At 37.2% G+C, this 26080-nt stretch overlaps 1 protein-coding gene across 2 annotated transcripts in view; it reads right to left on the bottom strand.

Moving 5' to 3' along the window:
* TMEM135 (transmembrane protein 135) overlaps positions 1-26080 on the bottom strand; it is a 247886-nt gene that overhangs the window by 78862 nt on the left and 142944 nt on the right. The window lies entirely within an intron of this gene.

The following is a 26080-nucleotide window of genomic DNA, read 5'->3' as shown; positions in this document are numbered from 1 at the left end:
TAAAACACATCACACAATATACTAAGACGTATATGAAAAGAATTCAAACCCAAGTCCTGACCAAAAGCTTAGTTACGCCAAGAAACTGGATCTCCCATAAAATTGTTTTAAAACAATAAAACAGATGTAAAATGTGTTCCTATGTCAACAATAACAGTGTAAACTAAACACAAAAATTAATGTCCTCACATCACAGACAAATGGCAAGTGAACAATCATCAACTATTAAAGACTGACCACAAGGAACCACAAAAATGGTACAAAATCGTATTCAGCTATTCCCAACACAAATTCTAGTTGACCTAAGGAAAGTGTAAAAATTACAAATCAAGCTTGACAGGTTGGCCACCTTGGCTTAAGATATGCATTATAAACACAAACTGAATGACTTAGAAATACATAAGCCTACCAACCCAAAAGAGGATGGGCATCATGCTCTCTGATTTCAAACCATATTTCAAAGCTATAGTAATCAAAATGGTATGGTATTGGCATAAAAAGAGAATAGAGAATGATACAGAATAAAAGGGCCCAGAAATAAACCCATGCATACATGGTCTATTGATTTATGATAAAGGAGCCAAGAATACACAATGGGGATACAACAGTCTCTTCAATAAATGGTATTGCAAAAATAGGATAGACACATGCAAAAGAATGAAGCCGGACCACTATCTTACATCACACACAAAATTAATTCAAAACAGATTACAGATTTGAATGTAAGACCTGAAACCATAAAACTCCCAGAAGAAAACATAGTTGGCAAGCTCCTGGACATGGGTCATGGTGATTTTTAAAAATCTGACACCAAAAGCAACAAAAGCAAAAACAAAGTGAGATGGCAAACTAAAAAGTTCTGAAAAACAAAGGTAACCATCAACAAAATGAAAAGGAAACCTGAATAGAAGAAAATAATTACAAATGACATAATTGATCATTAAAATCCAAAATATAAAAAGAACTCCTACAACTCAATATCAAAAGAACAAATAATCCAATTTTAAAATGGTCAGAAGATTAAATTTTTCCAAAGAAGACATATAAATGGCCTACAAGTACATGAAAATATGCTCAACATTAGGGAAATGCACATCAAAACCATAATATGATATCATCTAACACTTGTTAGAATGGTTATCATCAGAAAGACTAGAAATAACAAATGTTGATGGGGATATTAAGAAAAGGGAACCCCTGTGTACTGTTGGTGGGAAGGTAAATTGGTGCAATCACTATGCAAAACAGTATGGAGGCACCTCAAAAAAGTAAAAATAAAACTGCCATATGGTCCAGCAATTCTACGTCCAAATATTTATCCAAAGAAAATGAAAACATTAACTGTAAAAGACATACGTGAAGCACTATTTACAATAGCCAAGATATGGAAACAATGTAAGTGTCCATCAATAGATGAATGGATAATTAAACCAAGGTAAACACACACACACACAGACACACACACACACACACACACAGACACACACACACACAAGTAGGGGGATACTATTCAGCCACAAAAAAATGAAATCTTGCCACTTGCAACAATATTGAAGGACCCCAAAGGCACTATGCTTTAAGTGAAATAAGTCAGTCAGAGAAAGACAAATATCATATGATCTCTTCCATGTGGAATGTGAAGAAGGAGGAAGAAGGGAGAAAGAAGAAAGACAGACAGAAATTTGAGCTCACAGACACCGAGAACAGATATGTTACAGATGCAGGAGAGTGCTGGGAGAAATGGGGCAGCTGCATTTTTTTAAGTTTAAATAAATTTAATTTTTTAAAAGGATGTGTGTGTTAATCACTTAGGCATGTTCGACTTTTTTGACCCCCATGGACTGTAGCCCACCAGACCCCTCTGTCCATGGGATACTCCAGGCTAGAATACTGGAGTGCATTGGTATCTCCTTCTCCAGGGGATTTTCCTGACCCAGGGATCGAACCCAGGTCCCCTGCACTGCAGGCCAATTCTTTACCATCTGAGCCAAAAGGAAGTCCATCCTTTTAAAAGGGTGGGTGGGTATCAATTACTAAAAAACAAATACTTTTATTAATTTCTTATAAAATATGAAGTATTTCATTATAAAGTATATAAAATCTAATAAACATGCACACACTCTTCTCTCCTATCTCCTTCTTTTCCTCTCCCAATCTCTCTTGTCTTTAAAAATACCTTATCCATGATGCATGAGGTTCATGTCACTGTTTTTGAAAATGTGACAAAGCATAAAGAATAATTTTCAGTTACTGCTTAATCAATTATAAAGTCCAAGTGAGTTTGTTTACTGGCAATAATTTGCTAGCCAATGATCCAGATCAAGAAACTCAATTTTTATTTCCCTTTCCTTGAATCCCCTTGGGGCAATGCCAATCTTCCCAAATGCTCAGCATTTCATTCTTTGCCTGCACAAGTCATTATCCCCCTCACAGACTCCATTCACAAACCACTCTGGAAGTGTCACACAAGTCCTTCCTACATTCTCTATCTTCTCCAAAGAAAACTTCCAAAAGCCTCCCTCAAAATGTTGCTATGCTCTATCCTCATATGCTACACCTATCTGTGCTCACATGAAACTAACAATTATCTTCATGAATAATACATCTGAAACTGGGAAAGAATATAATGTTTAAGAACTCAAGTTCTGGAATAAGGCAAATAAAGGTTTGAATCTAGTTCTTGTGACTTTTGATGCTTTCTAATGAGATGGAAGAACTTGGAGCCTATTAAACAGAGTGAAGTAAGTCCGAAAGAGAAAGATCATGTATTAATGCATATATATGGAATCCAGAAAGATAGTACTGATGTCCTACTTGCAAGGTAGCAAAGGAGATGCAGACATGATGTGTTTTTTATAATTTCCCCTAAAATCTCAGATCCTTTATTTGTAAAGTGAGTATATCACCTCACTTTGAATTGTTAGGAAGATTAAGTGAGACAATACTTGCAGTGTCAGGGATTTGGCAGATTATTTTTATTTTGTTCTATTATTCATGAAAGTGATGTAGATATAAAAACCTCATCCAGAGACAGAGAAACCTAGAAAGGCTTTTAAAACCTTTGTTTAAAAGCAAGTGGACTTTGACCTTATGAAATCTTCTCAAATCACCAATATTTGAAGTTCACTTTTTTTTTATTAGTTTTAAGACATGAAAATCTGTGCAAGCAGGAGGAAACATGTAAGGGATATTATTAAAGTACAACTAATCAACTCATTCAAGAAATATTCACACATACAATGTGCCAGGCACTATAATAGAACTTAAAGTAGTATAAAAAATGGACAAAGTCTTTGCCCTTGTGGGACTTACATTCTGGTAAGGTAAGAGACGATATTAGATTAGTATGTCAGACAATAATGAATTTTGAAGCAAAACAAAGTAGGATAAGGAGATAAAGGGGTGGTTTTACACAAAGTGGTCAAGGAAGCAAAGATGAGGAATAAACAAGGGGACTCTATCAACAGAACCAATGGAAAATATTTTTTAATTTTATTGAGAAAGATGGTCAGTATTATGTTAAAGATGCTAAAGAAAGGACTTCATTTTTAGCAACAAACAGTTTTCAAAGTTTTTTTTTAATTAATCGTACTAAATCTGTTAAACACTAACTTCAACAGACTGCTTTTCCAAACAAATGCGAATTGTAGTTAAATGAAGAATATAGTCTCTATGTTTCGAATTATAGAATTTTAGAGGTAAAAGGTACTTCAGGTAATGTATTTTTTTCATAGTAGGAAACTTAGATCCTTAAAAAGCCAGTGATACATCCATGTCTACCCTGCTAGTTGTATCTTGCATTTCCTCTATTAAACAAATATTGGTCAAGTGTTACTGTTTTCATTCTATACAAAAGATATTTAAAAATGATTCTAACCTTCAGAGCTCTTATAGAATACTACTCCAGAGTTTAATTCTGCAGCTACTTTTCACATGTGTGGCTATTTAAAAATTTTTATAGATTTATTGAGGTATAACTGACATATAATGTGTACAAATTTATAATTTCTGACATAGGTACATAGCTATAAAATCAGAATTAAGATAACGAACATATTTATCACACCCAAAATATTTTTAATAGCATTCCCTCACTATCTCTGTGGTGATGTCACCTTTCTCATTCCCAATACTGTCAATTTGTACCTTCTTGTCTTTATTAGTCTGTGAACTTATTAATTGTATTGATTTTTATCAAAAAAAGAGCTTTTCCTTAATCAGTTTTCTTTTTCCATTTTCTATCTTGTTTACTTTAATTTTTATTAATTCCTTTTTGTTTGATTTGATTTTGTTTTCCTAGTTTCTTAAAGGTAGAAATTTAGGCCATTGGTTTAATTTTTTGTTTGTTGTTTTTTTTTTCTGGTATAGAGGTACAATGATATAAATTTCCCCCTAATGTCTGATGTACAAGTATCCTAATTTTAATATTCTAGAGTCCATTTTTGTTCCATTCAAAATATTTTCTAATTTTTGCTTTTGCTCCCTTTTACAACCCATGGCTTAATTCAGTTCAGTTCAGTTCAGTCGCTCAGTGGTGTCCGACTCTTTGTGACCCCATGGACTGCAGCACTCCAGGCCTCCCTGTCCATCACCAACTCCCAGAGTTTACTCAAACTCCTGTCCAAAACTTCATTAGAAGTGTGTTATTTGATTTCCACATACTTGGGGATTTTCAGCTATCTTTCTGTTGTTATTGACTTATTTATTCTATTAGGGTCAGAAAATACTTTATTGGACTTGATTATTCCTAGATTTATCAAAACTTACTTGATGTCCCAGAATATGTTTTATATGTTTGGTAAATAATCTGTGTTCCTTTTAAAAGAATGTGAATTCAACTGCTGTCGTGTGAGGGTCAAGCTGCTTAACAGGGTTGTTCCAGTCTCATCAATCTTTATTGATTTATCTGCCTACCTGTTAAACAATTATTGAGAGAGAGTATCAAAATATCCTGCTGTAATTATGCAGGTGTCTCCATAATCTCTCCTCACAGTTTGTCAGTTTCTCCTTGGTGTATTCTGAAGCTCTGCTATTAGGGACAAGACATTTAGAATTACGCCTACTTTACCATGACGAAATTACCTTCTTTGTCTCTGGCATTCTTTGCTTTGAAATCTATTTCATCTGACCGTAATTCCAGCTTTCTTTTGGTTACCGTTAGTTTTCCACTTTTAATTGATTTGGTCTTTATATTCAATGCCTATAGGCATCATATTGCTGTTTCTTGCTTTTTTATCCTGTCTGAAACCTCCACCTCTTCATTTGGCATATTTAGATTGTTTATATTTAGTACGATTATTGGTAAGTTCAGAACTAAATCTATCCTCTCGCTATTTTTTCTACAGTTTCCTTTTCATAATTTTCTTTATTGGTTTTTAGCCGTGCTGGGTCCTGGTGACTGCGGGTGCTGTTCCCCACTTGCGGTACACAGGGGGCCACCCTGCAGCTGCAGTGTGTGGGCCTCTCTTGTTGTGAAGAGGAGGCTCTAGGTGCCCAGGCTCCAGTAGTTGCTGCTCGTGGGCTCAGAGCTGCGGCTTCCAGGCTCTAGAGCACGGGCTCAGTTGCTCTGCAGGAGATGGGATCCTCCCAGACCAGGGATTGAACCTGGGTCTCCTGTCTTGGCAGAAAGATTCTTTACCAGTGAGCTAGCAGAAAAGAACTTGATAGTTCCTTATTTGTTTCTTTTTTCTTCCTCTGCCTTTTTTGAATCAACTCAGTTTTTTTGAAAGACTCCATCTTCCCTCCATTGTTGGCTTGTTTGTTTAAAGGCTTTGTAGTAAACATCTTTAAATTGATACAGTCTCCATTCAAGTGATATTATACCACTTAACATATAAAATGGAATTCCTCAATAGAATACTTCTGTTTCTTCCCTGTTCCTAACATTTGTGCTATTGCTATCATCCATTATAGTTCTATATATTTTATAGAAAATATATTTTAAATATTTTTCTTAAAAATATATGTCTAAAAAAGTTTTGACCTTCGTTTTTAAAGTGATTTTTTCTGGGTATCAATTTCTAGGTTGATCAATCATTTTATTTCAGTAGTTGGCTCAATGAGTACCACTTCACTGTCTTCTTAGAATTTGATTATGAGGGGTCTTATAGTCTTCTTCATTACTTCTTTTACTAGAACATCATTAAATTTCTTTGATCTGTGGATTTATAGTTTTCATCAAATTTGAAAATTTTTAACCATAATAACATGAAATATATTTTCTCCCTCTCCTCTTTGGGAACTCCAATTATTATATAGTAGATCACCTAAAGTTGTTCCATAACTCAGGAATTTTCTCTTAAGTTTGTAAAAAAAAAAAAAATCCCTTTATTCTCCATGATTCATTGTGGATCATTTCTGTTCTTATGTCTTCAAGTTCATTCATATTTTCTTCTGTAACATATAATATGTTATTAATGCCACCAGTAAATTTTACACACATAATTATATCATAATTCAAAATTTGATTTTTTTCCCCATTTTCCATGTCTCTAACTCTTGTGAAACTACAGAATTCACTTATAACAATGCTTTCTAATGTCACTGCCTGCCAACTAATAGCTTAGCAGTTTTCATTCAGTGTTAATTGACTGATTATCTCCTCATTACAGGTCAAATTTTCTTGTTTCTTAGTGCATGGCTGCTAATTTTTACTGCTTATCAAACATTCTGAATTTTACCTTGGTGGATGTTGGATATTTTCATATGCCCATAAATCTTCTTGACTTTGTTCTTGGTCACAGTTATTTGGAAACAGTCAAATCCTTTAATGACTTGCTTTTAAGATATTTTAGGAGGGGGGTGGGGTAGTGCTCAACTTAGGACTAATTATTCCCCAGCTGAGATAAGACCCTTGTGTGTACTCTACCCACTGCCACATGAATCTTGAGATTTTCCAGGCTGGCTGATAGGAACAGACACTATTCCTACTGCTATTTGAGCGCCAAGCACTCAATCAAGCACCTCTAATCCTTTCAGGTCATTCTTTCTTTGACCTGGGGTATCTTCCTCATGTACACGACCTAATCAGTAACCAGCTGAATACTTTCCTCTCTCATCTTCAGTGGACTCCGTCCAACAGTGGATACCATAATGAACAAGCAGTTACAGACATACCCATAATTGCAAAAAGTTCTATTAAACCTGTCTGGCTAGTAAATGACATTTCCACTGTGCATTGTGGTAATGCTACACTTAACATATTCTAACTTTAGCTGCAAAGTATGCATCTGCACATATCTATTTTTATACTTTACATTTTTATGTCTCAACTGACACACAAAATAATCATATCACAGTTTACTCATTTGTGGAAATAATACAATATTAACTATTACACAGATTGTAAGCATTGAGTGAGATAACATACATAAAGCCTGAAAGAATAACCAGTACATCAAAGATGCTCAAGAAATAGTAACTACTGACAAGAAATAATTTCTCTATAATCCTCTTCCATTTCACAATAATTGTACAATATACTTAAACAGGATAAGTGCTTTTGAAATTGCTATTATCACTTTGATTTTTTTAATTCAAAAAAATAATGAAGGGCATAATACAACATGAATGAACCTGAAATAAAAGTGAAGGAAGCCACTTACAAAAGACCACATGTTGTATGACACCATTTATCTGAAATTTCAGAATAGACAAATGTCCTTACAGCAAGTAGAATTATGGATGTCTAGAGCTAGAGGAGTGAGGGCTGATGGAGTTTGCCCATGGTATATGGTTTCTTCAGGGGTCAATGAAAATATTCCAAAATTAAGTCACGTGGAGACGTACACAGTTCTGTAAACACACTAAAAACCCATGAAACTGACACTTTTATAAATTTTATAGCATGTAATATATCTCAAAAACACTTAAAACTTTAAAAAAAGTAATACATATACTTGAGAGAAACAAAAACTCAAATGAATGACAAAAATACAATGAAAAGAAAGTTCCCTTATATTCTAGAGCTCTGGTATTCTGTCTGTATAGAGTTGTGTAGGTGTATCCATGTATGTGTGTGTACATTTGTGCAAAGATACATGCCAAATAAAGACACTCTTTTATACTTTTTAATTTTATACACATACACACAAAGGAATGCTAAGGTTTATTTAAACAGTCTGTGAATAAATAGAGTGGAGGCAATATATATCGAATACCAAAGTAAACATTGTAAACTTGCACGCGTATCTCTGGAGGTAAATCCTTAGAATTGAATTCACGTATCAAAGATAGGTGCATTTTTAATTCTGATATACTCTCATATCAATGGTATATATCAAAGTAGTCATACCCTGACATGAACAATTTTCCTGTAGCCACAAAACTGCATTTTATCAAACTGTTTTATCCTCGCAATGTGATAGATGAAAGAAACGATACATTATAGTTGCATTCTTCTTACAAATGAAATTGAGCATCACAGGTTTATAAATCTTTTTGTTTTTTGGTCAGTTGATTTAACTACTTTTTCATATTCTTTGCCTATTTTTCGACTGTGGATCTTTTAGAAGCCATTTTTATTTTTTGAAACTGAATATACTTATGTGAAAACAGAGAATTAATTTCATTATTTTCTATTTGCACCAAGAATAGAGGTGGTTAAAATAAAATACTGTGTATTGGAAATTTCATAATGTACTAAACCAAAAGAATATTTAAGTCGAGTGCACAAATAACATGAAAGTAAAGTTCATTCAGCTGAAAAATACTGTTTTCCCTGGAATAACTTTTCAGGAAGTGATAGATTTACAATACATGGCTTCCTGTTAGAGAGCTTACAAAACTTGCAGAGAAAAACTGTACTATGGCTGTCTTCACTATGTCACGAAGGATTATATGAAAACTATCCCTCTTGATGCTCTAACAAAGAAACAATACCATGATATGTGAATACTTTATAAACCTAAAAATAACCAGAAATACACAAAATGTGACTATGACCCGGTAAAGAAGGCTGTTTTTACCATTTAAGCTTCAAAATGGTTAAAACACATATCCTGAAGTCATTTAAAATCCACTAGCGACCTAAACAGATGGTGCGTTTAACTACTTCCTCCCACAGAAATCTTCTGCTTTTCTTTAATATCCTCAATTAAATGTTCCTCAGCCCTGTTCACTGCCTGTGCCCACTCCTGCCTGAATTGTCCAGAGATGCTCCTTGTGGCCTCTGGCCTTCACGACACACCAAGCCCGCTTCCTCCCCATAGTCACTGTGCCCCTCTCCTTCCATTACACAAATAAACATTGAAACCCCATCTCCGCTCTCTGGAAAAGACCAATAAATTTCTCCTTGCCTCATGGGTACTTCATTCATATTTTAGCCACGCATCCACCCTCCCTCCCGCTCAAAAAAAGAGTGATCAGCTATTTATGCATTACTAACACTTTGTGCCTGAGCAAGTCAAAAGGAGAGAGATACAGAGACGGTCTGATAAGCTCTAGCCTATCAGGAGACCTCCTGATCGTCAAGAGAAACAGAATCACTAGTTATCACCTTTCCCCATATATTTACTACAGTGCTTGCTATACTGCCAGGGTGTTAGGGCAATAAAACCACAGAACACTGATTCGTGCCGTCAAAGTCAGTCTAGTGGAAATGTAAGCATATTAACAAATCAGCCAAAACAATGTGTTAAGACAGAATATTTACATTTTACCCTACAAGAGGTGCTCACCAAAACATTTAATTAATTATTGTTTTAATTATTCAATGTATAATTAGACAAAGCTTTTTTGGTTGTCTGTATACCTTTATGTCTCCAACGTAAGTTACTCAAAACACAAAGTGCCCAAAAGCAATCGCTATTCTGTGTAATTCCATACAAGGACAGATTCTTGATATTCCATATAAGGCTTCTGATAATAAATTTAATTTCTATGTATAGCAACCATTTTTCAAAAACTGAATAGTACTCCCATTCATACACTTTGTAAAGCTGGAACTTAAGACTCTATAAGCATTTTCAATTTCCCTAAAAACACAGACCATTATCTAGCCTCTTGGGGAAGCCATTCTTATAAGATCAATGAGTGTTATCACAATTTGCAATGTATATATGTTGCTTTGAACACACAACAGATCATTATCACAGTATTAATATGCTTTTAAAAATGCATCATCTTAAGTAGTGGAATTGTTAAATAGCTATGTATTACTTTACAATTTTTTTAAATCCTTATATAATTTGAATCACATAATACATAGTACATCTTTATAATCTGTCCCTTTGTTTTGGATTAGCAGTTTTACTTACTGATTTTTTTTTTAAGTTTCCTTTCCTTGACATAACAAATACAGGAAAAGTACAAAACACCTTGGGGCCTTTAGGGCCACAAATACCAGACTACTAGTAAGAAAGAAGTCTGGGGTCTACAGATTAAGAGTATAAACTTCATCAAATCACTTCCATTCTTTAAACCTTAATTTTTCATCTTTAAGAAACAGGGCACTCAAAGCCAGTACACTGGGATGACCCTGAGGGATGGGATAGGGAGGGAGGTTCAGGGCGGGGCACAAATGTACACCCATGGCTGATTCATGTCAAAGTATGGCAAAATTAATTAGCCTCCAATTAAAACAAATTAATTTTTTTAAAAAAAGAGACATTAGGTTAATCTCTAGGATCACAACTCCAAAATTCTATGATTCCATGAGTCAATTTTTTTCAGTGCACAACAAAATTATTTCAAAGCAAACTGTCACTAATATATGATGAGCCAAACCTCAGAATATATGTACATACTAAGCAAAAGAGAGCATTTTCTCTGACTGAACTGAGGGTGGGAATTCACACTAGGTATGCCAGCTCAGCCCAGGCTCTTCCTTGCATTGCTCACCTTTCTTGATTTATACCTTCAAGGTCAGCAAACACAGTCTGGCAACATGTTAACCTTGACATTTTCCAGTTGTGGAAACAGTGATGTTAGATAGAGGCAAGGAAGTACGGACTGTATGATGTGCTGCCCTTTTATGGTAAATAGGTAAGCTGTATTTTGTCTTCCATAAAAGTGAAACAATTTACAGACTCTAACTATAGAACTAACTATAGAATATTTCCATACGAAGTAACTAATACAACCTGAAAATTATAATCCTTATTACAAAACAATTCTAATTTGGCTGGAAAATTAAAAAAAAAAAAATCTTTACATTACAACTTACTATTTAAAAGATTACAGATAAAGATTTAGACATTTTAAAAAAAAAAGACTTCAAAAGAAAATTCAATGGTCAAGTGAAAACCACCATGTGAATTCACTCTCTAAACAAAATACTTATTGAAAGCATATTCTCTAAATCGGTACTACAAAAATCAATCCAACATTATCACCAAACACCCACAGCACTTTATTTATATCCCTATTATTATCATATAAAGGAAATGCAGTTACTGGAAGTAAAGGTTGTCTAATGACATATTTAAAAGCTATCAAGATGTTCAGCTGCTTCTTTTCTTTTCCATACCCATATCTCTATTTTACAGTCAACTAGTTGGTTATTAAAAGCCATTAAAAGAGCAAATCAAAGCAAACAAGAAAGGAAATGTGAAAAGGAATCATAAGGAGCCAAAAAGAAACCATAAGAGTGTTTACAGTTAAAGGTAAGTTATAAAAATAAACAATAAAGAACCAGAGAACAGGGAGAGAGAGGAAAGTAGACGAGCAAACCAGACAATGAACTGCTATGGGCGCTGCGCATTTTTTTAAATATTACCTCTAATCTTAATAACAGCTCTTCAAGGTAGGTGTTTGGTTTTTTGTTGTTGTTTTTGGGGGGTAGGAATTGGAGGATAATTGCTTTACAACATTGCGTTGGTTTCCGTCATACGACAACATAAGTCAGCCTAAGTCTGCATACATCCCCTCCCTCCTGAACCTCCCTCCCCATCCCCCCACCCCACCTCACCCCTCTAGACTGTCAGAGCACCAGGGCACCAGGCTGAGCTCCAAAGGAGGTTTTCAATTATTCCCATTTTAGAGATGAGGCAACTGGACTTGGAAAGTACGCTACTCACTTAAAATCAAAAAATATTCAAGTGGCTGAACTAAGACTCAGAGCTAGGACTGTCTGATTTCAGATTCAAGGCTTTTAATTATATCCCTCTGCCTCTAGAAAAACTTTATTAATGGTGATCAGGCAGCTACTCTGCTTCCAAGGTAGGGATAATCCCTATAATGCTTCCTATATGTAATACATATATACACATATTTTTTAATAACTGTCTGTCCTTTAAGAAAGGGGGAGGGATGAGTGGAAACCTTTCAGAGTTCAACATAATAATTAAAATAATAGTGTAAAAATAACATCAATTACTGATGTTACTGAATGCTCCCTATATGTCACATGCTATATTCTGTGCTTGACATACATCACTTTATATAATCCTCAAAATAGCCTTGTAATGTAGGGGTTATTATCCCCACTTCAGAGAAGAGCCTTAGAGAGACAGACAATACTGGGATTAGCCAGATCTGGCAACCAGGTGTGGTTGCATGGTCATGGATTTCTCTCAAAAACTTCTTTAAAAACTCCCATTAGAGAATTATGGCTCTTATAAATTTCATTCAGCTTAATTATAATAAAACACTCAGCTAAGATATAGTCTTTGAAGTGCAAATCAAAACTACAGTGAGGTATCACCTCACATAAATCATTTAAAAGTCTACAAATAACAAATGCTAGAGAAGATGTGGAGGAAAAGGAATTCCTAAGTTGTTGGATGTTGGTGGAAATGTAAATGGGTGCAATGACTATGGAAAATAGCATGGGGGTTCCTTAAAGAACTAAAAACAGAGTTGCCATATGATCTGGCAATCCCACTTCTGGGAATATATCCAGAGAACAGTATGATTTGAAAAATTACATACGCCCCAATGTTCACTGCAGCACTATTTACAAAAGCCAGGACATGGAAGCAACCTGAATGTCCATCAACAGAGGAGTGGATAAACATGTGGTTCACACACACACACACACACACACACACACACACTGGAATATTACTCAGCCACTAAAAAGAATGAAATAATGCCACTTGCAGCAACATGGATGGACCCAGAGACTGTCATCCTGAGTGAAGTAACTAAGTCAGTCAAACAGAGAAGGAGAAATATCCTGGGACATCCCTTATATGTGGAATCTAAAAAGAAATCATACAGATGAATTTACAAAACAGAAAGAGACTCATAGACTTAGAGAATGAACTTACGGTTGCAGTTGGGGGAAGGATGGGTGGCAGGGATAGTTAGGGAGTTTGGGATGAACATATTCATACTGCTATATTTAAAATGGATAATCAACAAGGATCTACTGCATAGCACATGGAACTCTGCTGAATGTTATGTGGCAGGCTGGATGGGTGGGAGTTGGGGTAGAATGGATACATGTGTATGTATGACAGGCTCCCTTAGGTGTTCACCTGAAACTGTCACAACATGGTTAATCACCTATGCCCCAAGACAAAATAAAAAGCTTTTTAAAAAAGATGTGGGATATGTATGTGTGTGTGTGTGTGTGTGTGTGTGTGTGTGTGTGTGTGTGTGTGTGTGTGTGTGGAGTACTACTCAGCCATAAAAAAGAAATAACACCATTTGCAGCAACATGGATAGGCAGAGATTAACATACTACATGAAGTCAGAAAGAGAAAGACAAATATCATATGATATCACTATGTGTGGAATCTAAACATGATACAAATGAACCTATTTACAAAACAGAAACACATTCACAGACATAGAAAACAAATTTAGGGCTATTAACAGAGAAAGGAGGTGGAGGAGGGATAAATTAGGAGTTTAGGATTAGCAGATACAAACTGCTGCTGCTGCTAAGTCGCTTCAGTCGTGTCCGACTCTGTGCGACCCCATAGACGGCAGCCCACCAGGCTCCCCCGTCCCTGGGATTCTCCAGGCGAGAACACTGGAGTGGGGTGCCATTTCCTTCTCCAATGCATGAAAGTAAAAAGTGAAAGTGAAGTTGCTCAGTCGTGTCCGACTCTTAGCGACCCCATGGACTGCAGTCTACCAGGCTCCTCTGTCCATGGGATTTTCCAGGCAAGAGTACTGGAGTGGGCTGCCATTGCCTTCTCCGAGATACAAACTACTATATTTAAAATAGAAAAACAACAAAGTCTTACTGCATAGGACAGGGAATCATATTCAATATACTGTAATAAATCACAGTGGAAAAAAAAATATATATATAACATCAGTTCAGTTCAGTTGCTCAGTTGTGTCCAACTCTCTGTGACTCCATGGACTGTAGCACACCAGGCCTCCCTGTCCATCACCAACTCCCAGAATTTATTCAAACTCATATCCATCAAGTCAGTGACCCATCCAACCATCTCATCCTCTGTGGTACCCTTCTCCTCCTGCCTTCAATATTTCCCAGCATCAGGGTCTTTTCCAATGAGTCAGTTCTTCACATCAGGTGGCCAAAGTATTGGAGTTTCAGCTTCAGCATCAGTCCTTCCAATGAATATTCAGTACTGATAACATATGTATATGTATAACTGAATTACTTCCATCTCAGCTCAGTCAGTAAAGAATCTGCAGCAAGGCAGGAGACCTGGGTTCGATTCCTGGGTTGGAAGATCCCCTGGAGAAGGAAATGGCAACCCATTCCAGAATTTTTGCCTGGAGAATCCCACGGACAGAGAAGCCTGGGAGGCTATAGTCCATGGGATTGCAAGAGTCAGACATGACTTGGCGGCTAAACTACCACCATACCATAAACTAACACAACAGCTATAAATCATTAAACAATTTAAAAATTAAAAAAACATATAGTCTCTGTTATAGAGTGCACTACTTACATAATGAATCAGATTTAAGAAAAGCAAAAATGACCAAAAAATTTCCATAATCCTCAAAACTTGTACAAAATATTTATTCTAGAACAAAAAAAAACATTTGTTACATTTTGAAACTAAGTACCCTAATATCACAATCAAAGAAACACAGCTTTTACATTTTGAAACTAAGTAACCTAAATATCACAATCAAAAACTTAAAACTTTACACACGGACACATAAGGTGAGAAGAGAAAAAAGTTACATGAGCCAGTTTTCTTATATGTTTATGTAACCATGTAAGTGACCATTCTTCATCCTAATACTGCCAAATATCTTACTTTTTCAATTCAGAAAACAATACAAAAAAATCTCAAGTCATTCAGCACACAGAGGATGGAGAAAGGTTTTATACAGACTCAGGACAAAGTTAAAGCTGAAAAAATATTGTGCCTTCAAGCAGGGCAAAGTAGACAGGTCATCTAGGTGAAACCTCATTATTATAAGTAGACAATTTGTAGTAAGTTACTTACTTTCCTACAAAGGGTGGTGGTATTCCCATTAACCTCAAATAAGAACCAGGCTTAGGGTGACATTCTGTTTTTCCCTGAGAGACAAAACAAAAATAAATAGGAGCTTCCAGATTACTTCACAGAGGTCACAGCAGGGCCACCTACAACAGCACAGGGCCGTACAGCAATTCAGAATTTTGTCATTTGATGGAGGCAAGAAAGACTGTTAAAGTGAGGGTTACTCTAGTCCTGACTAAGGGGGCCAGCATGGCAGCACTCACTCACGGCTCCCCCAAGCCACACCGTGCTGTGGGTAAAAAGCCAACAGCTGCCCTCTGGCTGAGTCCCACGTCTGTGGCGACCACCGAGAACCAACTCAACCCCAGTACACAATGTGCAACAAGCGGTCATGAGTGGCAAACAGAGGATGTGTGTGATCTCCACTGCCTTTTAAACACAGCGCGTGGACTGGCGTGCACTCACTCATGTCCTGAAGTGACGGAATCTGCCTGAGTTTCCCCAAGCGCTGTGCCCTGAGCCCGCACCCAAGTCATCTGCCGGTGATTGTGCACATGCTCACTCTGGAACTTGTTTGAGAAAATCCCTCCCTGATTAGGCATGGCTTTGCTCCTGTCTGCCTTGGTTCTCACTATTTCTATCCAGCTGCAGATTCCTCTCTGCACACTCAGTTCTCACCAACTACCATTTCTTCACACACGAAATGTCCAGAACCAAACTTTCTTTCTAATGAGCATTTAAAACGTCTTCAAGCACAATGAAAGCAGGCATTAAAAGAAAAGAAGTGAGGAGAGTGCATGAATTCTGACTCAGATGAACTGCAGAAGACTTTACAGTCATCTCCTCCAAAATTATTTCACACACAAGATTTTTCCTTTTATGCCTCCCCAGTTTATTACATCAAGGAAACAGGATAGATCAAGGCCTCTCACTGGGTAACCTTATGAAAACTTCTGTGCCTTTTTTCCCTCCCTGGTCAGCATGAAAGATTCAGTATCCAGTTTATCACTAACAGACATAGTGATATTGAGACACATAATTTTTCAAAATACCACAAAAATATTTTAGCAGTATATAGATAAGAGAAGGATAAAAGAATTTTAAAAAATCACTGCTGATATTTTTTTAAATCCAAAGTCAACTTTGTTCGATATCAAATGGGTCTAGGGCAGTGAGAAGAAATTTAAGTGCTTACCAAATTTTGTTCCAACAGTAAAAATAAATTAAGAATAAAAAGACAAAAATCTAATGCAACTGTAAAATCAAATTTGTATCCTGTATTAGCTATTAGTTACGGATTCCAAAATGATTAAAGAGAAGCAATTTATAGACCAGAGGTCACATCTATCATGGAAAACTCTCTTCTGCTTTGTAGTCTATCTAAATGTGGTCAAGAGCTTGCAGGAAATCTGTGTACAGACAGTTTGAAAGATGCATCTGGACCATATGAACTTAGATTCAGGCAGGCAATCTGTGTTTATCTGAAAGTCAAAATCATAATTTTAGGCACCAATATCTAGGAATGTCTGTACAAAGTCTTCATCCCTTAAAAGCACATTATATTGCTAATGTCAACATTCTGTTTGGCAGGACGGATGGATGGATGGATGGATGGGGGGAGAAAGACAAACAGGTTGGTTGACAAGCATAATTCCCCTTCAGAATCCTCTAGTCAAAGGATAATATTTCATGATTCTCTAAATAAACTCAAAACAATGTACCTGAAAATCTGAATAGAGTTTGTACTTGGAGAAATCTCCACCTTGTTTTCTTTCTCTCCATCTTATTTGCCTTTTCATGATGCTGCATCTAAGAGAACTAGGAGGCTTCAGAATGAAGAATGTGATCCTCACATGGTCTTTTACTTCCTCAAGTATGTTTACAACCTGATAGTCATCTGCTTCTATAGAAATTTTCATGAAAGGAAATATAAGTTTTGTTTTTTCTTCACAATTTTTTTTTCTCCAGAAAATGTCATTAAAAGGCATGGGAAGAAATGAACAAAGGTTTTCTTAAACTTTCTCACAATAGTATTCTTAATGTTCCCACAGTCTTTGTTAGTGGCAACTAGCCCAGCTGCAGAGTTTCAGCTTACTTCCCCAGCATTAAACTTTATGATTGCATCATATAGGTTCTTTTTTATTTGAAAATACCAATAACATAAATGTATACTTACTCTAGGTTATATTCCAAAGCAGTACCTTGAAAATGCAGGTTATCAGACATACAAACATATGGGACATAGATTTCATGGTAAAGAATAAAAGAAACATTCATTTTATTCATTTGTTTAAATCATAGAGTTAAGTTTTTCTTTCATCTAACTATCAGATTTTTTCAAGTGGCTATTTTTAAAGGTATCTTACAGTTTGGAAAGTTAGAGACTTCTCAAAACAAAATTCTATCAATCACAGCACATACAAAAACCTCCCTGGCATATTTCTAAAACACCATGTCTAAATAGCACTGTTGTCTCTGCCCATAAAGTTTAGAATGAGATGAACAAGCAGTATATCAACTTAATATCATCCTGGCAAGACGGTTAGGAATGAAACAGAGTAGTATCCTCAAAAATAAGTCCTCACAACTCCCAGAGCACTTTGAAACTGATACGACTTGGCCTTCTCAGTCTTCAAAATTTAATTAGTGACAATAAACCACACTAATTGGGGGTGGAAGCTAAAAGCTCTGAAGAGCATTCCAAAACGTAATTTTCTTAGTGTATTAAATACAGGGCATGGCAAAAATGAGGCATGTGTGTATGTGAGCCAAATTTTTCACATGGAAATTCTGTCTATAACAACAAACAGTCTGATTAATATTTTAATAGGAAAGGCCCCTAAGGAAAGCAGGTGGTTCCTGGTACACACAGTCGCAGTGTCTGAATTGCTAAGCACACATTCCTTCATCTTAATCAAGCTAGCAGTCAAGGCATAGACTGGCATTTGGGGATGTAAGGTTTCATTTTTATAAAGGAATGAGGGTAAAATGACCAGTTTTTACTGAAAACTAAACATTAAAATATTACTGTGCTTCAAAATTTTCATCAGAACTAGACCTTTACATGCAGTGAGATTCACCCAAACAAAAAGTAAATTTTGCAGTGAAATATATATTCAGTAATTCATAATATAGTATGAATGACTAGAAAAAAACTTTCCCCTTTTATCTATAATAACAGAGTGACATGAATTTATTTTAACTTTTTATTTTGTATTGGGGTAGAGCTGATTATAAAGAATCTGCCTGCAATGCAGGAGACCTGGGTTCAATCCTTGGGTCGGGAAGATCCCCTGGAGAAGGAAATGGCAAACGACTCCAGTACTCTTGCCTGGAGAATTCCATGGCTGGAAAAATCTGACAGGCTACAGTCCATGGGGTCACAAAGAGTCAGACACAACTGAGTGACTCACACACATAGCTGATTAACGAACAATGCTGTGATGGTTTCAGGAGAACAGCAAAGGGACTCAGCCACACATATATAGCTATCTTCCCTGGTGCCTCAGACGGTAAAGTGTCTGCCTACAATGCAGGAGACCTGGGTTCGATCCCTGGGCAGCGAAGATCCTCTGGAGAAGGAAATGGCAACCCACTCCAGTACTCTTGCCTGGAAAATCCCACGGATGGAGGAGCCTGGTAGGTTACAGTCCATGGGGTCGCAAAGAGTCGGACACGACTGAGCGACTTCACTTATTCTCTCCAAAACTCCCCTCCCATCCAGGCTGCCACACAGCACTGAGCTGAATTCCATGTGCTATACAGTGTGGATCCTTGTTGGTTATCCATTCTAATACAGTGGTGTGTACATGTCCATCCCAAACTCCACCAAACTAAAAATCAGAGCATTTTTTTTCAACTAATTTTCAATACAAACCTATTGCCTGATTACTTCATTTCTGAATACATAGGTGATTCAAACTTACAGCTGGCTAAGAAAAATTAAGAGATCCCATCGTAATTAACTGTAGACCATTCTTAGCATCCAGCACTCGAACTGTTGCCATTAATATTTTAATATACCTGAGCTATAGCTCTAATGAGCCCCATGTCAATGCATTTATGAATTTCTAATGTCTTGTTTGAATTCCTATGTAAGTAATTTCGCACAGATATTAGGCGAGAATTCTACTGTCTTGCTTTAATAAAGTATTCACATGTAATCCGTGGGAATGACGACTTGCAAATAGCCCTGTGAGTGGACAACTGGCCATTTTGGAAGGTCCCAGTGAAATCACCATGGGTCACTGGAGGAGGAAAAAAGATTCAGGCATTATCATCAATTAAGGGAAGACCATCAGTATCAGTGGGTGTCCACATTTTTCAGATTACCTAGGTAACAGAGAGAAGCCGTTGAGGAAACAGGCCCAAGTGAGCTAAGTCTGATGAGATAAAGCGTTACCAGAGACGACAGGCCCAGAAAGGTGTACAGAAACAGACCTTACAGAGCCTGGGAGGAACTGACAGTGTGATGGACATGGCAAGATGCTGTTGAAAATAACTATATGCTACTTCACACATCTGCCTATAGCCAGTATTAGCCGACTTAATCACTCCAGGCCAAGAGAAGTCTCAAAGATCAAACAGACCGCCACTTAAGTCACTCACTCAGCCAAGCCACAGTTTTTCACCTGGGTTCCGGGGACGGTGGAGGCGGATCTGTTGCTGGAGGTGGGGCTGCGGGAGGCTGTCCTTGCACTGCACATGGTACCAGCATCTGTGGCCTTTCTCACTAGACCCACAACAGCAATCCCCCACGACAGGGAGGACAGCCAAAGAGGTCCTCAAACACAGCCAACTACCCTGCCCTCAGCTGAAACCGCTGACCAAGAGGAAACCTAAAGATGCTTTATTTGGACCACTCATGCAATCCTAAGCACTTACAAAGCCCTGAAAGTGAAAAGAGTGAAAGCGAAAGTCACTCAGTCATGTCCAACTCTTTGTGACCCCGTGGACTATAACCTGCCAGGCTCCTCTATCCATGGCATTCTCCAGGTCAGAATACTGGGGTGCGCAGCCTGAGAACTTTCTAATCTAAGCCCTTCTCTTTGACAAAAATCCCTTTCTTTAATGACTATAAAAGATCATTGTACAGTGTTTGATTAAGAAACTTCAAGAATGAGAAACTTTCAACTTTACCAGGCCACCAAGTCCATTTTTTGAACAGCTCTAGTTGAATATTCTTCCTTACTGTTGCAATGAAATCTGCCTTTCTCTAAATTATTCTCATAATTCCTAGTTACATAGAAAACGAATTCTTTCTCTACAGAGTCAGTCCTTTCAGTATAAAATGATAATCTCTGTACTTTGTTTCCTTCGTAGGTAAGAACTAAAAGGGACACATAAATAATCTCAACTGATATTTTAGGTACTCAGTGGTCAAGGAGTCACCCAAGTTGTCTCACAGAGGTAGAAACTCCTAGCTCCAGACAGGTCCAGACCTGAGTCACATATGCATTTATAACAACATTTATAAACTCATCTGTTTTTTCATTTAAATTTTCATATCTTCAAAATTACACCTATAACTGAGGGAATTACTTTTTATTTTTCTAATTATTTCCTTTTCATTTAAACAGGCAGTCAATGTCTGACAAATAGTGTTTTTAATTATAAAACAGTAAAACTCTACTTCCTCACTGGTGGACTAATATGCCTCTGAAAGACTTTTCATTTTGCTGTTTTACTATATTCACTGCCTTCATAGATATGCTAACCCTTAATTTTATATAATTTTAACTTTTGTGTAATTGATGCTCTGAATTTGGAGTTGCTAAATTATACAATATGTTCTCAAAGTATTTGACAAAATCAAAGCATACAGTCTCCATTTTAGAAAATATATTCTAGAAATGGCTTAAGACAAAAATATTTTTATAAGACCTTAAGTCATTAGTGTCTTAACTGCATAATTAACCTCATATATCCCAACAAGTCGAATTACCTAAAATGGTGGTTTTGTTTTTTAAGCCAAGTCTTTGTCCAAACAAAATCAAACCTGACAAAACTATATGTAAAATGAAGGAATGTAGCAATGCTCCACTGAGGCGGTGCTCTGTCTCCGACCACACCACCCAGCAGTTCCTGGGAAGCTCTGCAAACTCTGGAAATATGTGAAGAATATGTTAGAAAACAATTTCCTGTCACATGGCAAAGAAGGAAAAAAAGCTCAGAGACTGAAATGAGCGACAACTACGTGCACTGGATTTGAAGAACATCTCAGGTCCCCTCTCAAAGCAAGTCTGTTTCTTAGTTTACATATCATTCTATTAATAGCAACATAAGCTAAGCAGTTTTCAAAATATAATAGCAAATTCAGCATAGGAGGCAAAGGAAAAAAAGAGGGGATGCTAGAGGGAGGTATAAAAATAATAATTAGATCATAATTGAAAGCAAAAGAAAAATTATAAGAATGAGACATTTACAAAGTTGGCCGCAATGACTTCTCCCACCCCTGCACACAAATCCCCACGCTATCGACTCTGCAGTTCTGCTCAAGAGAGTCAGATAAGAGATGGAAACTAGTTCCCCCTCTATTCCTGGCTTAGTCCTATGACTTGCGCTGACCAAGAGAATGTGGCAAAAATGACACTGTATAAATCTACTCTCACTTCTCAGAACCTTGAGACCATTACTTAAGGAAGACCATTACTTAAAGAACTTCTTTAAGTAATGTTTCTTCTCTCCACTTGAGATGAGAGACTAGGAAGACAGAAAAGCAAACAACTAGCTCAGCTAAGGCCATGAAGCCTCAATCAAAGCAGCAAAAGACTGTAGCTGTGTAACTGATCCCAACAGAGACTAGCAGAAAAACTGGTTGAGCCCAGACTAAGCTGCCGCTGCACAGATTCATAAGCAAATAAAATCACTGCTGTTTTAAAGTTACGTTTTGTAGTCGTTCATAACATGGCAATAGAAAACAATGTGTGGTTCATTGCTAAGATGTGTCCGATTCTGTACAACCCCATGGACTGCAGCATGCCAGGCTTCCCTGTTCTTCACTATCTCCTGGAATTTGCTCAAACTCATGTCCACTGAGTTTGTAATGCCATCCAACCATATTATCCTCTGTCGCCTCTTCTCCTCCTGCCCTCAATCTTTCCCAACATCAGGGTTTTCTCTAATGAGCCAGCTCGTCACATCAGGTGGCCAAAGTACTGGAGCTTCAGTTTCAGCATCAGCCCTTCCGATGAATATTCAGGATTGACTTCCGTTAGGATTGACTGGTTTGATCTCCTTGTTCTCCAAGGCACTCTCAAGAATTTTCTCCAACACCAGTTCGAAAGCATCAATTCTTCGGCACTCAGCCTTCTTTATGGTCCAACTCTCACATCCATACATGACTACTGGAAAAACCATAGCTTTGACTAGACAGACCTTTGTCAGATAAGTGATGTCGCTGCTTTTTAAAATGCTGTTTAGGTTTGTCATTGTCTTTCTTTCAAAGAGTAAGCATCTTTTAATTTCATGGCTACAGTCAACGTCCACAGTGATTTTGGAGTCCAAGAAAATAAAATCTGTCACTGCTTCCATTTTTTCTCCATTTATCTGCCATGAAGCGATGGGACCGGATGCCATGATCTTAGTTTTCTCAATGTTGAGCTTTAAGCCAACTTTTTCATTCTCCTCTTTCACTTTCATCAAGAGGCTCTTTAGTTCTTCTTCACTTTCTGCCATAAGGGTGGTGCCATCTGCATATCTGAGGTTATTGATATTTCTCCCGGCAGTCTCAATTCCAGCTTGTGCTTCATCCAGTCCAGCATTTCTAATGATGCATAGAAGTTAAATAAGCAGGGTGACAACATACAGCCTTAACACCCTTCTTTCTCAATTTTGAACCAGTCCATTGTTTCATATTCCATTCTGTTGCTTCTTGGCCTGCATAAGGTTTCTCAGGAAGCAGATAAGGTGGTCTGCTATTCCCATCTCATTAAGAATTTTCCACAGTTTGTTGTGATCCACATAGTCAAACGCTTTAGTGTAGTCAATGAAGGAGAAGTAGATGTTTCTCTGGAATTCCCTTGCTTTTTCGATGATCCAATGGGTGTTGGCAATTTGATCTCTGGTTCCTCTGCCTTTTCTAAATCCAGCTCATACATCTGGAAGTTTTCAGTTCATGTACTGCTGAAGCCTAGCTAGAAGGATTTTGAGCATGAATCATAGCCTTGTGTAACTCCATGAAAACTATAAGACATGTCATGCAGGACCATCCAAGTGGATGGGTCATGGTGGAGAGTTCCGACAAAATGTGGCCCACTGGAGAAGAGAATGGCAAACCCCTCCAGTATTCTTGCCTCGAGAATCCCATGAACAGTAGGAAAAGGCAAAAAGATATGATACTAGAAGATTAACCCCTGAGGTTGGTAGGTGTCAAATATGCTACTGGGGAAGAGGGGAGAAATAGCTCCAGAAAGAATGAGGAGGCTGGGCCAAACAGAAAACAATCAGTAAACCAAATCAAAATTAACAGTCAACAGGAGATAATTTAGTATAAACTAAAGAGCCCTACAGCATTTGATAGGTCCTAAATAAATAAATGGGCTTCCCAGGTGGTGCTAGTGGTAAAGAACCTGCCTGCCAATGCAGGAATTGTAAGAGATTAGGGTTCAATCCCTGGGTTGGGAATATCCCCTGGAGAGGGGCATGGCAACCCACAAATACTCCAGGCAGTATTCTTGTCTGGAGAATCCCATGAACAGAGGAGCCCGGCAAGCTCCAGTCCATTGGGTCACACAGAGTCAGACACGACTGAAGCAAATTAGCAAATTGCGTAACGTGTATGGAAATGTGTAAATATGATATTATAAAAGAGTTTTATAATAATAATCAAGATTGCATGGAGAAATATCACTAACCCCAGATACGCTATGCAAACGACATCACTCTTCTGGCAAAAAGGGAAGAGGAATTAATGAGCCTCTTGATGACGGTGAAAGAGGACAGTGAAAAAGCTGGCTCAAAATTCAAATTAAAAACGTTTGCTCCTTGGGAGAAAAGCAATGACAAACCTAGACAGTGCAGAGACATTATTTTGCCTAGAAACGTCTGTATAGTCAAAGCTATGGTTTTTCCAGTAGTCATGTATGGATGTGAGAGCTGGACAATAATAAAGGCTAAGCGCCGAAGAATTGATGCCTTTGAACTGTGGTGCTGGAGAAGACTCTTGAGAGACCCTTGGACTGCAAGGAGATCCAACCAGTCCATCCTAAAAGGAGATCAGTCCTGGGTGTTCATCAGAAGGACTGATGTTGAAGCTGAAACTCCAGTACTTTGGCCCATCTGATTCAAAGAGCCGACTCATTGGAAAAGACCCTGATGGTGGAAAAGATTGAAGCCAGGAGGAAAAGAGGATGACAGAGGAGGTTGGATGGAATCACCAACTCAGTGGACATGAGTTTGAGTAAACTCTGGGAGATGGTGATGGACAGGGAGGCCTGGTGTGCTGCAGTCCATGGGGTCGCGAAGAGTCATACACCACTGAACGACTGAACAACATTAGTTTGTATTAATAATGAATTACTTAAGCTGTTTCATACATTCTAATTACAAAAGGGACACATGTGACACATTTTAAAAACAACTGAAATTAAAATAATTTAAATTATTTTCATGTATCCAAAGCTTGGAGAAAACTCAGGGTTTTTGCATTATTAAGTAACAATGGATTCTATTGGTCTTAGGCATACAATAGAAATTATAATAGGTAATAGAATAAAACTCTTTAACACCTATATTTTATATATATATTCCAACAGCATTGGATAGAAAGTCAGTTATGGATATATAAAACCTAAAACATACTTTTTAATGACCTAATAAAGATGCATATTTTGGCTACAGTCACATTTTATCCAATACTTTATTCAAAATGTTGGCTGAAAAATATCTTATAATTAATCAGCTGTTGTAACAGCAGAAACTCTGCAGAAGTGAACCACAGCTCCACTCTTCCCTTCCCACAACATTCCACAGTGATGCAATTTATAGGGAAATGTTTTAAATACTCAAAATAAGATCATTTAATTAAGCAAACACCATAATTACTAGCATATATATTTTCTGCCTCATAACCTGGTGCTATAGCCAAAAGAAAACATATAAAATTATTTCAGAGTCTGATCTACATAGGAAATGTGTTTTCCTTAAAGAAAACTCTGCTTCACTTGACAATCTATAGCATAGCCTACAAAGATGTGTCTTCCCAATACAGGTCTTAGATGAATAAGACCTTAGCATACTTACCACCAATCCTACTCTAAGCACAAAAAACTTGAGGAAAGGTAGGTTTTCACTGGCAAGGTACCTAAAGAAGATCACCTGGCAGCCCTAAACTCCCTAGTAGGACTGCATTACTTTGAGGATTCATCAGAATCTAGGACAGAGGTTCTCCACCATTTGGTGTTCTCAGAGCACCTTGGGGTTAAGACTCAGAACAACAGCAAAGTCCGCATGGGTTATAATTCCTACAACAGAGTAATGTCTCACAGTTTCTGCAAAAGGATTCATTCTTGGTCTCATTTTTGGTACTTAAAACTCTTTTATTTTCCAACATTCCATCACATCACTATGGAATGTTACGGGAAGGAAAAGACTGAAGTCATAGTTCACTTATACAGACTTTCAGCTGCAACTGAACTGTAAGATCTTTTTCAGTCGCCATTTAGAAAGGACAATAGATGTGTTATCAGCCAAAATATACATCTTTATTAGGTCACTGAAGACTGTGTTCTACAAAAAAAAAAATACAGAAAAAG

The sequence above is a fragment of the Dama dama genome, chromosome 2 (genome assembly GCF_033118175.1).
Source record: "Dama dama isolate Ldn47 chromosome 2, ASM3311817v1, whole genome shotgun sequence".
Taxonomy (NCBI): domain Eukaryota; kingdom Metazoa; phylum Chordata; class Mammalia; order Artiodactyla; family Cervidae; genus Dama; species Dama dama.
Note: the sequence above shows the minus strand (reverse complement) of the source record. Positions and strands in the feature narration are given on the sequence as shown.